At 42.4% G+C, this 13,939-nt stretch overlaps 1 protein-coding gene and 1 non-coding gene across 10 annotated transcripts in view; one reads left to right on the forward strand and one right to left on the reverse strand.

The window, feature by feature from the left end:
* The window catches only part of CPPED1 (calcineurin like phosphoesterase domain containing 1), a 257,223-nt gene that overhangs the window by 46,567 nt on the left and 196,717 nt on the right, over positions 1-13,939 (forward strand). The gene's annotated exons all lie outside the window — the stretch shown is intronic.
* On the reverse strand, positions 7,884-8,024 carry LOC118146631 (U4 spliceosomal RNA). Its single transcript, XR_004732471.1, has one exon. It is a non-coding gene; the product is annotated as a U4 spliceosomal RNA (small nuclear RNA).

Here is a 13,939-nt window from a genome sequence, read left to right on the forward strand (position 1 = left end):
GATCTCAGCTCACTGCAACCTCTGCCTCCAGGGTTCAAGCAATTCTCCTTCCTCAGCCTCCCAAGTAGCTGGGATTACAGGTGCCTTCCGCCACACAGCTTGGCCATTTTTCTACCCCTATTTGCCAACTCACAGCCATCCTAGGGGAAACTCTTATCTGCTGTCTTCTGATGGGGTAAGGCTACCTGAAAATTGGGGAAACAGGTACTGAAGGGGAAGACAGGTATTCCTTATTCAAATTTCATGACAGCCAGCCCAAGATGCCCTTTGCATCTATACCTACCTGGTATAAAATGACCTGTCTGTATGTCTCCATCAGGGCAAAGCCACGTGTCTGCAAATGGAAGCAGGCGATGCCTAGTTACAGTCCAGGCCATGCTGCCAGCCCTGGGCCACATCAGTATTATCAGGTTTAGCTTAATAGGATGATGCTGGCCTGGGAATTGCTTCTCTTTGTTTAATAGGCTAGGGCAGCAGTACTCAAAGATGTCACATTTTAAAACTTTACTTATCAGTAAATTAAAAGCCGTCCCCAGAGTCCCTGATCTAGTCCATGATCTAAACACTTGGCACACAATGCAAGAGATTTTAAGCACTTCTGAATAGGAGACAGTTTTGTCAGTTTCAGTACTTGGGACTGCTGACAACATACGCCAGCAGCAGCAGGCCCACACTGGCGTATGACCATATTGGTACATTAAGGCCCCCAGCACACCCTGGAAACACCAGACCCCCAGCATAGTGTATGACCATAGTACAGCAGTCCCCAGATTCCAGTAGACATCAGGGTGACCATCTTGTTCAGAATCTCAGCATCACCATCTTAAACTCTGCACTTTCTGAGACATGTAAAATTGTTTCTACTGGTGAAGGGCAAATTTAGCAATCAGTTATCATTGTCCTTTGTTATCCATGGGGGATTGGTTCCAGGACCCTCCCAAGGATACCAAGATCCACCAATCCTCAGGTCCCTGATATAAAATAGTGTGGTATTTGTACATAACCTACGCACACCTTCCTGTATACTTCAAATCACCTCCAGATTACTTATACCTAATACATTGCTGCATATCACTTCATTCTCATGGATTCAGCGTCATACTTAGCACACGGCAAGTTCAAGTTTTGCTTTTTGAAACATCATGGAATTTTTTTTCTGAATACTTTCGATCAACAGTTGAATCCATGGATGTGGAATCCATGGCTACCGTCAGAAGGGTGACTTCATTTAGAAAAGACAGAACAAGGAGCTTTCAGTGGACGCACATTTGTCCTTTCTGACCTCCCAGTACTTTTGTATTCCCTTCTGACTTTGGAGAGTTTCCCTGGTGTTAGTCCGTTTTCACACTGATATAAAGATACTACCTGAGACGGGTTTAATTGACTCACAGTTCCACATGGCTGAGGAGGCCTCAGGAAACATATAATCATGGCAGAAGGCAAAGGAGAAGCAGGGAACTGCTTCACAAGGTGGCGGAAGAGAGAGAGAGCACAAAGGGCAACTGCCCAACACTTTAAAACCATCAGATCATGTGAGAACACACTCACTGTCATGAGAACAGTATGGGGTAACTGCGCCCCCCACCTCCATGATCCAATCATTTCCCACCAGGTCCCTCCCTTGACACACAGGGATTAAAATTTGAGATGAGATTTGGGTGAGAGCACAGAGACAAACCATATTACCCCCAAATATGTCCACCTGCTTTCTGGTGTAAACCACCTGCATGATGGAAGCTAGATGGCCTGATGGCCTCTCTGCTTTCTTTGCAGTTAGGACTCAGGCATGTAACCCACACCTGAGTACTCAGACTCACCTGAACCAGATTTTGAGCCTTTAGTGAGCAACACAAGGAGAAGGCAGGATCCATGCTCATGAGGAAAGTGGCAGGAAAGTGGCAGCAGAGGCGGGGGTCCTAGCATTAGCATCCAGCACCTGCCATCAGTGGGGTTCTGTGGCCAGGCTTGTGTTTCTCCCTGAAAGCAGTTTTGCATGTGATTTTTTGGCTGCTTCTGCTTTAAATCTGGTTCTGTAGCTTTCTTTCTTTCTTTCTTTTTCTTTCTCTCTTTCTCTCTCTCTCTTTCTCTCTTTCTCTCTCTCTCTTTCTTTCTCTCTCTTTCTCTTTCTTTCTTTCTTTCTTTCTCTCTCTCTCTTTCTCTCTTTCTCTCTTTCTTTCTTTCTTTCTTTCTTTCTTTCTTTCTTTTCTTTTCTTTTCTTTTCTTTTCTTTTCTTTCTTTTCTTTCTTTTCTTTCTTGACAGAGTCTTGCTCTGTTGCCCAGGCTAGAGTGCAATGGTGTGATCATACCTCACTGCAGCCTCTACTTCCTGGGCTCAAGTGATCCTCCCACCTTAGCCTCCCAAATACCTGGGACTGCTGACACATGCCACCATGTCCAGCTAAGTTTTAAATTTTGTGTAGAGATAGGGTCTTGCTCTCTTTCCCAGACTGGTCTCAAACTCCCGGGCTCAAGTGATCCTCCCGCCACTGCCTCCCAGAATGCTGTGATTACAGGCATGAGCCACTGCTCCCAGCCTCCATTTTTGTAGTTGCTGTTGTCATTGCTGTCATCATCATCATCATCATTGTCATCATATCTGCTTTTTAGATTCAGCTGCGGTTCCTGTGTTCTTCCTGAATGCTTCTCCAGAAGTACCGGTTTTTGGCAATTCCTTTTGGTTGTGAGGTATATAATCAGTCTACTTCATTAACACAGTTAATGTTGGTTGGGCTTTCATCTCTTACCGTTTATCTCAGGCACATTGGTGAAGAGTCTGCGTTTCAGAGTCAGAAAGTTAAGACTGCATGGAAAGTAGTACCTTTGTCACTGGGCTGGTGGGAGGCTGGACTGAAGCCTGAGTGGGAACAATGCCTGGCATGTGATAGGCACTCAGTAATTGTCATCACCATGAGTAATGGCGTTTCTTGTATTCCCTTCCAGCTTGTGGGCTTCTTGGAGAGGTTCTCTGCCATTTATCTGATTGCATCCCAAGTATCTGCCTCAGTGCCTGATGACACATTATAGACACTCAAAACATAGAGACTTTTTGGAGATTGTGTTTAAAACTCAATGTCATTTAGGAGCTATTTGACCACCAGCAAGCTCCTGGACCTCAGCTTCCTTATCTGTATAGCAGGGGTGATGATATCGGTATTCCTGGGTTGATTGGAGGATTAAACAGGATTATAAATTGCAGGGCCTGTGAGGGACACTGGGGGCGGCAGTAATGGAGTGATGTCATGGCTGCTTTCCTTTATCCTCACTTGACACAGTGTTCAACTGCGTGGCACCGTGTCCCTTTTCCTGCAGGAAGTGAAAGTGTGGGGGATAGCAAGGGGCTTTGTTTTCTCTTTCTTTGACTCTCCAGCTCTTACTCAGAATATTCCAAAAGCTTGCATGGAGAAGCAGCGACAGCCAAGATGCCCTATGACAAAAAGCGGATATTCATTGCATGATTTGCCTCAATAACGTGTTCTTCTTCTGCCTTTTGTTGCCATATGTTTTGCTCTGTTTTAGAGCAGCTGTAGCTATCTCTCAAATTTATTTGGAAACAGGGTCTTTCCACCAAAATGCTCTGACGCCCTACTGTCTCCTGTAAATAATTACACAGTGTTTTAATCTGGCAGCATGTGTCAGTGTGCTAGAAGGTCTGGTCATCCTTTATTAAAAGGTTGCCATTACAGGCCAGGTGTGGTGGTTGCCATTGTCATTGCTTTCATCATCATCTTCATCATTGTACCTGTAATCTCAGCACTTTTGGAGACCGAGGTGGGCAGATCACTAAGGTCAGGAGTTCAAGGCCAGCCTGCCCAACATGGCGAAACCCCTATCTTTAATAAAAATACAAAAACTTCGCTGGGTATGGTGGTGGGCACCTGCAACCCCAGCTACTCAGTAGGCTGAGGCAGAAGAATTGCTTGAACCCAGGAGGCGGAGGTTGCAGTGAGCCATTACCACGCTACTGCACTCCAGCCTATGTGACAAGAGTGAAAATCTGTCTCAAAAAAAAAAAAAAAAAAAAAGGTTACCATTAAGACTGGTTTGGCAGATCATCTGAAAGGCATGAAGCCCATTGTGGATGCAAAGCATTATTCGATAATAATATCTCGGCTGCTAAGGCCCCCAGCGCGCCGCCTAGGAAGAATTTGTGCACGCACATGCTCCCTTACATAACTTAGCAGTTTTCCCTTTGCAGTTTCCCCGGTGTGAATACAAGAGGTACAAACAGGATCTATGTGGAATATCTACACCCAGGATCTGAGGCTCTGTCTGTAAAATACAAAGCATTCCAAGGGAAGCCAGTAGAGACATTCAATTTTGTGGGTTTTATTTTCCCCATGTAAGTCAGATCCTCCTGTGCAGTTCTGGCAGGCTGACTGCATTGTATTAGGCCCTTGAAATGTGTAGTCATACTTGCAGTTATGCTTTGGAATCTGTCTTCTTCCAAATTATGGTGACCACCCAGCCTGGTCTGTCCAGGACTATTCTGGTTTTAGCACTGAAGTGTCCCACATGCTGGGAAAACCCTCAGCTCGGGCTAACTTAGTTGGTTACCCTCGAGGTGCTATATTAGGGTCCTACCTTACCCTGATTCTAGTTTGTGAAGATAAACATTTTTTTCAGGGGATTGAATCTAAAAATTTTAGAAGTAAGATATGGAAAATTGTTGACATACATTTAACATGAATATTTAACATTCTCTAGGGGAAAAAAAAACGCTTTTGGGAGAGCACCGTAGTTGTCTATAACTCTGATCTCAAGGTCAAAACGGTATCCTCAACTTCCCTAGGGACGCTTACTTGCTTTATTTTGTCTGATTTATTACTCTGCTGGCTGGCTTTCCTGGCATGTGTCAAGGGCATCCTATCGGTTTTTATGTTTTTTGTTTTTGTTTTTTATTTTTGAGACAGGGTCTAGCTCTGTTACCCAGGCTAGGGTACAGTGGCAGAATCTCGGCTCACTGCAACCTCCACCTCGTGGCTTCAAGTGTTTATTGTGCCTCAGCCTCCCGAGTACCTGGGGTTACAGGTGTGCTCCACAATGCACTCACACCCAGCTAATTATTTTGTACTTTTAGTAGAGACGGGGTTTCACCATGTTGGCCAGGCAGGTCTTGAACTCCTGACCTCAAGTGATCCTCCCGCCTCAGCGCTGGGATTACAGATGTGAGCTACCGTGCCTGGCTCACTGTTCTTAAATGCATCTCTGCTGCCACCTCCCAGAGCAGTTTGCGTGGAACTGCCCACATGAGATGCCATGTTGTTACAGATCACTCTCATAATTTGCAGCATTTTGCGCTTGTGAATTTCAGTTTGGGATTCCTATTTAAGACCATAACTATCTACATCCACAGCTTCTCAGTATGGACAGCGTGTCCTTCCCAAATTGCTAGTCCCGTGGACATGTCATTGTATGCGTTTCAGCTGATCCAGAGCTGAACCAACTTCCAGTTCTTTGAGGCATGTTGCAGAGCGCCCCCACCACGCCCCTGCCATGCACATTTCATATATGCCACATAATGTGGATTTAACATCGCGCTGTCCCAAACGTATCTTCTAAATTTGCTGAATGTGTCTAGCTGTTTTCATATGATGAAGCAAATTAGTGAATTAATTTTATTCTGTGGGTATTAGCCTTCTGGAGAGTATTTATACCTATTGCAAAAATGCCCTAATATCCTAACAAGTCGACACATAAAGATATGTATTGAAGCAGGATGTGGTGGCTCATACCTGTAATGCTAGCATGCAGAGAGGCTGAGGTGGGAGGATTGCTTGTGGCCAGGTGTTCATACACCAGCCTGAGCTACATAGGGAGACCTCATCTCTACAAAAAATGCAAAAATTAGCCAGGAGTTGTGGTGTGCATCTGTAGTTCCAGCTACTCAGGAGGGTGAGATGGGAGGATTGCTTGAGCCTGCGAGGTTGAGGCTGTGTTCATGCCACTGAACTGCAGCCTGGGTAACAGAGCGAGACCTTGTCTCAAAAAAAAAAAAAAAATGAGAGAGAGAGAGAAAAAGATGGATGTTGAAATGCTTGTGAAAAGGTCGCCCTAAGAGAATGTCAGCGATTAATATATGAGCATCACTGGCATAGTTGTGATAAAAATGATGTAGTTCCAAGGCCAGAAGAGACCCATTAGAGACCATTTGACACCATTTTTGCAGCTTTATGTCCAGGAGGAAACTGCTCACCTTAGTCTTGAATATGCCACATTTGCCTGCAGCTTCCTGGGAGCAGTTGTTTTACAGTGAATCTGACTTAACTTTTTCTGCTACACATTTTTTTTTCTTCTTTTTGGAGACAAAATCTCTGTGTTGTCCAGGCAGGAGTGCAGCAGTGTGGTCACGGCTCACTGCTGCTTCTAACTTTTGTGCTTAAGCCATTCTCCCACCTCAGCCTCCTGAATTTTTTTCTTTTTTTTGTAGAGACGGGTCTCACTATGTTGCCCAGGCTGGCCTCGAACTCCTGGCTTCAAATGATCCTTCTGCCTTGGCCTCCCAAAGTGCTGAGATTACAGGTGTGAGCCACAGCACCTGCCTGTGCTACAGTTTAACATTTTCTTCAGTTGGGTCTATTGTGAGTCCAAAGAAAAGCTGATATTCTCCCTTTTGGCCTCTGGCTGTCAGCTGTGGAGAAGTTCCTGCAAAATTGGATTTCTATAAATACAATATGCAGGGGGACCTTAGAGGGACTCTCTAGTGGACGCTTTTGTAAGGTGAAGAATCTGCTTATGATGTGCACATATCCCTTTAATTTGTTAAATCAGATTTGTAGACATCGGGTTTAGAAATTGGGCCCTGTTCCCTCGGCGTATTGAATGTGAGTACTTTTAGTATGGGGGGGGGCTTCTCACGTTGGGGAAAAGAGAGGCACCCCTGTGTGTGTTTACCACAGCAGATCTGTGGCTAAGAAGCAGTTACTGGTGAAATAAAGTTGCCTTGAACTAAGGGCTTCATCTGGTTTTTGGTTTGGCTTGAAAACACTCTGTCGAAATGATCTAGAGATGGAGCCAGTTTTAAAATCAATATTATTTCATCTGTCATCAAACAGAGCCTCTAAAACCTCAAGTGGGGGGGTTCAAAAGCCACATTGTACCTGAGTGTGCCCCTTCCATTACTGAGATGCAGTTTATAAACTGTCTCTCTGTTTTCTTCCACCTGAAAAAGCAATGGTTTACAAAGAAATAAAAAAGTCTGCATGCAGAGCCTCAGAGGGCTGTCAGCTGGAAAGGAGGCCTACCAAGATCCCCATGAGACTGACTTTCTCATAATGAAATGGCCAGGATCACCCTTTCAAGCAACCAGAGCTGTCATTCATTACACTGGAGGGCCAGCTTCGTTTCCTCTTTTCCTGGATCAGTCACCAAATAGGATTGGATATCCTCAGAAGGCTATACTTTATGAAAGGGAGACATTAAAAGAAAATGGGAGGGGGCTCCCTGTGGAAAATAGGTTGTGTGTTCACCTTAGGGGCAGAAGGGCACGTGGACATGTGAATTCTGGAGAAGGGGGAGTTTATGAATGTATGAGGTGGCTGGGGTTGTTGAGACTTGTGAAGATTGAGAATCCAGGGGCAGAAAGGGTGGTCAGACCTGAGAGAGGAAGGGACAGCCTAGGCACAGGGATCAGTTACCAGGAAAGGCGGCAATCAGGAACCAGGAAAGGTGGCGATCAGTGACTTTTGCCATTGCTCGGACCACGTGGCCTTCTGCTGCTGCTTTTTTTTTTTTTTTTTTTTTTTAAAGACGGGGTTTCACCATGTTGGTCAGGCTGGTCTTGAACTCTCGACCTCAGGTGATCTACCCGCCTTGGCCTCCAAAGTGCTTGGATAACCGGCGTGAGCCACCGTGCCTGGCCTTTTAATGTTTTTAATATGATTCAGTCTCTGTAGAGACTGCCAAAAATTGCCAACGCCTACTCTATTTCAAGTCATCATGGCGGGGTATTGGGAAAAGTTTTCAATTAGCAATAATTGCGCCTCGGATAAACCTCATTGGCTACGATACTGCCACTGCGCAAAGCTGTTGCTGCTTTTTTTTATTGTTGTTATTCCTTTGCCAAAGACCATCTTTCTTGGTTTTGGTGCAAACGTGGGACTACCCCTGCATGCCTTCGTAGGATTTCACAGCTCAGCTCTTTAATGAGTTACATTGACATCAAAATATCAACAGCTGAAAGTAAAGGTGAATGGCTCAGCTGGGGACAGACATCTCCCGAGGCCAGGATGACACTGCAGAACAGCATCGTTGGGGGCTGGGATGTCAGCATACAAATTTGGGAGTGATACAGACATTCAGTCCATAGCAGCATGTAAAGAAATCCAGTAACTTTTCCAAGAATTGTTTTTTCACAATGAATAGAATAATAGGATAGTAAAAAAAAATTTAGATCATAAATTCACACTATACCAAATTTGTGAAGGTTCAGACATACTGAATTTGCTTAACTGAACATCATTTTGCTATATGTCTTCAGCTTGTAAATCTGAAAGGCAAGAGAGTTTGGAGTTTATGACTACAGAGGCAGAAATAGATAAAGATATATGTTATTAATATAGTAACATTCATGTATTATATAATGTATGTTGATATAATTGTATAATATATTAATAATACAGCTAGTATATTAATACATAATCTAATTAATACATTTATATATTATGTAATGTCTTACCAGAGATGAATTTTAATAGATAATTTCTACTAGATCCAAATGTTTTACTTAGTGTTTTTTTTTTAACCTGGTGCAATTTTTGAAAGCACTTCATTTTTGGCATGTGTCTTAATTTGTAAAATTTTATATATATAAATATATATAGTATATAATATCATAAATATATATTATATAATATATAAACATAGATATAATATATACTATTCTATAAATATATATACTTTTGTATATATGTACATTTTTATACCATTACATATTATCTTTCTTTTTATTCATTGGTTTACATGCCAGGATAGCCTTCAAATGACTGATTTCAGAGTCTAATAAATTTGATCTACTCAGAGCTGACACACATTGATTTATTCCCAACAATCTAAAGACAACCGTGGTTGGACAGAAGGCCGTTATAGAGAATTAAGTGAGGGCTGTCACGATTAAACAAAGCTTCCCTTTTTCATGGGGTAGAGTAATAGATTACATGAGAGTTTCTTATCAAGCGTGACAACTCATTAAACCCCTAACAGAGATTCAGGTGCAAGTTTATGTTATAAACTAACATCATTTAGGCTTTTTAAGAGCAGAAGATGCTTTTCACACCAAAATCCAGTTACAGCCTGTGATGTTTTCTTAATAGACTTTCTTAAAGAAAGCGGGAGACTTTTTATATTCGAACAGTACTTTAACCTCTGCTCTATTCTCATTGTGTTTAATTTTATAAACCAGAACTAGTTTTTATTATGAGAAAGCTTTAATCTTCAAAGCAAAGTTGTGCTTATATACTCAGTAATTTGGGGTAGGGTGGGAAGCGCTTGGACCTGGGGAGTCAGGCAAAGCTGGGTTTGAGTTCTGTGACTGTGGTGGCTCTAGGAAGCTTTCTTTTTACTTCGTATTCAGAACTGCCTTCCGTAGACATTCTTCATTTATGTTATCACTGAGTCCTCAAAATCTTACTGAGGATTAGGTATTGGGCTACAGTTTCTTTTTAACTTTTAAATGTTTCAACTTCTTAGAAAAACTGAAAAGTATAAAAATACCAAAAATAGTCTAAAGATTAATAAAATGAGTACGCATGTTTCTACCAGCCAGCTTTCAGAGGTAAAACATTATCAGTCCTGTTTAAGCCTTCTGTGGGCCAGTTTTAGTTAGGGATTTAGGGCATGTGACAAGAAAATGCCAGGAACAGTGGCATATGTTAAGAGTTTATTTTTGTCTCAGGTAATGGGACGTTTGGAGGCAGGGGTTCCTAGGACCTGGGCTTTCTTAGCTTTTTGCTCCTTCAAGGGTGTGGCCCTTGTCTTCATGCTTACAAAACGGCTGCAGGAGCTGCAGCCATCACATCTGTATTCTATGAAGGAGGAAAGGCCAGTAGCAAAGCGCTTTTCAAGGAGGTCTATCCAATGACTTTTACACTAGAGACCAGAATTGTACAGGAAAATGTAATGTATTTTCTTCTTGTGGCTGGTTTGATCTTCTGATCACTTTCTCCATATCAGCAATAAGGCTGTTTCACTTTTTTATCATGTGTGTGTGTACTGGAGTAGCACTCTTAATTTCCTTAAGAACACTCTGGTAGTGTTACTAGCAGAGACCACTTGCTGCCAACAAAAGGAAGGGTTATTAGATAGGAAGTTAGCAGCTTCTTCCTGAGAACACTCCTATGCTTCCCTCCAGAGGTAAATGTTGTCCTTGATTAAGAGTTTTGGGTTTTTTATTGCATCTCTTTGTATTTTTATTATGGGCATACCTTATTTTATTGGGCTTCTCTTGATTGAAGTTTACATATACTATGTTTTTTACGTACTGAAGGTTTGTGGCAACCATGCATCCAGCATCAATTTTTCTTTTTTTGTTTTTGTTTTTGTTTTGTTTTGTTGAGACAGAGTCTCACTCTTTCACCCAGGCTGGAGTGCAGTGGCATGATCTTAGCTCACTGCAACCTCCACCTCTCAAGTTCAAGGGATTCTTCTGCCTCAGCCTCCCAAGTAGCTGGTCCAGGCATGAGCCATGATGCCTGGCTAATTTTTGTATTTTTGGTAGAGACAGGATTTTACCATGTTGACCAGGCTGGTCTTGAGCTCCTGACCTCAAGTGATCTGCCCACCTCAGCCTCCCAAAGTGCTGGGATTATAGGCTTGAGCCACCACACCTGGCCTCTATTAGCGTCATTTTTTCAACAGCATGTTCTTACATTTTGGTAATTCTTGGAATATTTTGAACTTTTCCTTTTTTACTATATCTATTATGGTGATCTGTGATCAGTGATTTTTGATGGTGTGATCATTGTGGGGCACCACAAACCACGTCCATTAAAGGCGGCAAATTGATAAATAAGTGTGTTGTGACTGCCCCACTCGCTGGCCATTTCCCTGTCTCTCTCCCTTTTTGGGGGCCTCCATATCCTTGAATCACACTAATAATAAAATTAGGCCACTCAATAACCCCATACTGGCTTCTAAGTGTTAAGTGAAGGGAAGAGTCATACATCCTTTGCTCTAAATAAAAAGCTAGAAATGATTAAGCTTAGTGAGAAAGGCATACCGAAAACCGGGAGGCTGAAAGCTAGGCTTCCTGTGCTGAACAGCCAAGTTGTGCTTGCAAAGAAAAACTTTTTAAAGGTGATTAACAAGTGCTACTCCAGTAAACACACAAATGATAAGAAAGTGAAACAGCCTTATTTCTGATGTGAAGAAAGTTTTAGTGGTCAGGACGGGAGATCAAAGCCACAACATTCCCTTCAGGTTCACGAAGTTTAAGGAAAGCAGCAATCTCCACAACAGAAATGTGTAAAGTGAAGCAGCAGGTACCCATGGAGAGGCTGCAGCAAGTTATCCAGAAGCTCTAGCTGAGAACATTGAAGAACACTAAACAGCACCTTTATGCTCCCCTAGGACTTTCATAGCTGGAGCGGATCCATGCCTGGCTTCAAAGCATCAATGGACAGGCTGACTCTCTTGTTAGGAGCTAATGAAGCTGGTGACTTTAAGTTGAAGCCAGTGCCCTTGTGCCATTCTGAAAGTCCGATGGCCCTTCCCAGTGATGCCAGATCTACTCTGTGCTCTGTTAATAAAACAGCGAAGCCTGGCTGGCAGCACCTCTGTTTACAGCATGGTTTACTGAATATTTTAAGCTCACTGTTGAAACTCACTCTCAGAAAGACTCTTTTTAAAATACTGCTGTTCATTGGCAGCATAGCTGGTCACTCAAGGTCTCTGATGGAGATGTATAAGGAGACAAATGTTTTTACATTTGCTAACATCCATCCATTCTGCAGCCATTTCAACTTTCAAGTCTTATTTAAGAAATACATTTCATAAAGCAATACCTGACATACATAGTGATTCCTTGGATGGATCTGGGCAAAGTAAGCTGAAAACCTTCTGGAAAGGATTCACCATTCTAGATGCCATTAAGAACATTTGGGATTCGGCCGGGCGCTGTGGCTCACGCCTGTAATCCCAGCACTTTGGGAGCCTGAGGCAGGTGGATCATTTGAGGTCAGCGGTTTAAGACTAGCCTGGCCATGATGGTGAAATCCCCCGTCTCTACTAAGAATACAAAAATTAGCCAGGTGTGGTGGCGCGTGCCTGTAGTCCCAGCTTCTTGGGAGGCTGACACAGGAGAATCCCTGGAACCTGGAAGGTAAAGGTTGCAGGAGCTGAGACGGCACCACTGTACTCTAGCCTAGGCGCAGAGTGAGACTCCATCTCAAAAAAAAAAGGACATTTGTGATTCACAGGAGGAGGAAAAATATTAACATTAACAGGAGTTTAGAAGAAGTTGATTCCTTTCTTCAAGGATGACTTCAAGGGGTTCGAGACTTCAGTTGAAGACAGAACTGTGGATGTGGTAGAAATAGCAAGAGAACTGGAATTAAAAGTGGAGTCTGAAGATGTAACTGAATTGCAATCTCATGATCAAAACTTGAACATATGAGGAGTTGCTTCTATGGATGAACAAAGAAAGTGGTTTTCTTGACATGGAATCTACCCTTGGTGAAGGTGATTGAACATTGCTGAAATGACAACAAAGAATTTAGAATATTCCGTAAATTCATTTGATAATGCAATGGCAGGGTTTGAGAAAATTTATTGCAGTTTTGAAGGACATTCTGTAGGTGAAATGCTATCAAACAAAGCAGGTTCACATGCTACAGAGATCTCAAAGAAGGAAGGGTCAGTTGATATGGACAACTTCATGATTGTCTTCTTTGAGGAAAGTGCCCCAGCCACTCTACTCCTCCAGCAGCTAGTGTCCTGGTCAGTCAGAGACTCAATGTCAGGGCAGGACCCTCTATCAGCAAAGAGATTATGATTCACTGAAGGCTCACATGATTGCTAGCATTTTTTAGCAAAAAAGTATTTTTAATTAAGGTTTTTGTTTTTTTTTTTGAGACGGAGTGTCGCTCCCTCACTAGGCTGGGATGCAGTGGTGCAATCTCAGCTCACTGCAACTTCTACCTCCCGGGTTCAAGAGATTCTCTTGCCTCAGCCTCCTGAGTAGCTGGGACTATAAGCACCTGCCACCACATCTGGCTAATCTTTTATATTTTACTAGAGACGGGGTTTCACCAGGATGGTCTCGAACTCCTGACCTTGTGATTTGTTTTTAGATATAATGTTATTGCATACTTAATAGACTACAGCGTAGTGTAAATATAACTTTTATATGCACTGGGAAACCAAAGAACTTGTGTGACTTGCTTTATTGAGATACTTTATTGTCACGTCTGGAACTGAACCTGCAATATCTCTGAGGTATGCTTTTAATATTTGTATGTATTCCTCAGAAATACATAAGCTTATTTCACATGTTTTTAAACTACATTAAATGACATCATATCGCAGGTGTGTTCTTTTACAGATTGATTTTCCTGTATGCTAGAGAGGCTTCTGTATTCATATGGATCATTCATATGGATCATTCTAGTTCATTAGTTTTCATTGTTGTAGAGTATTGCAGTATATGACTCTACTACAATTTAGTTAACCATTGTGCTGTTGTCGGGCATATAGATTGTTTTCAGCCTTTTGCTACTACAATTATGCCACTATGACTCAGCGTTCTCCTCTGTTACTGTGCCCATATGCAAGAGAATCTGGAATAATCACTTCAGCGTTCCAGGATATTACTAGATTTTGTCTGCAAAATGGTATGTTAATTTGTACACCTAGCAAAAATGTGTGTGAATGTCCACTGGCCATTTCCTCACCAACACTTTCAGTTGTTGGACTTCTAATATATATTTTTTTGAGATGAAGTCTCACT

Source organism: Callithrix jacchus, chromosome 12, assembly GCF_049354715.1.
Source record: "Callithrix jacchus isolate 240 chromosome 12, calJac240_pri, whole genome shotgun sequence".
NCBI classification, from domain to species: Eukaryota; Metazoa; Chordata; class Mammalia; order Primates; family Cebidae; genus Callithrix; species Callithrix jacchus.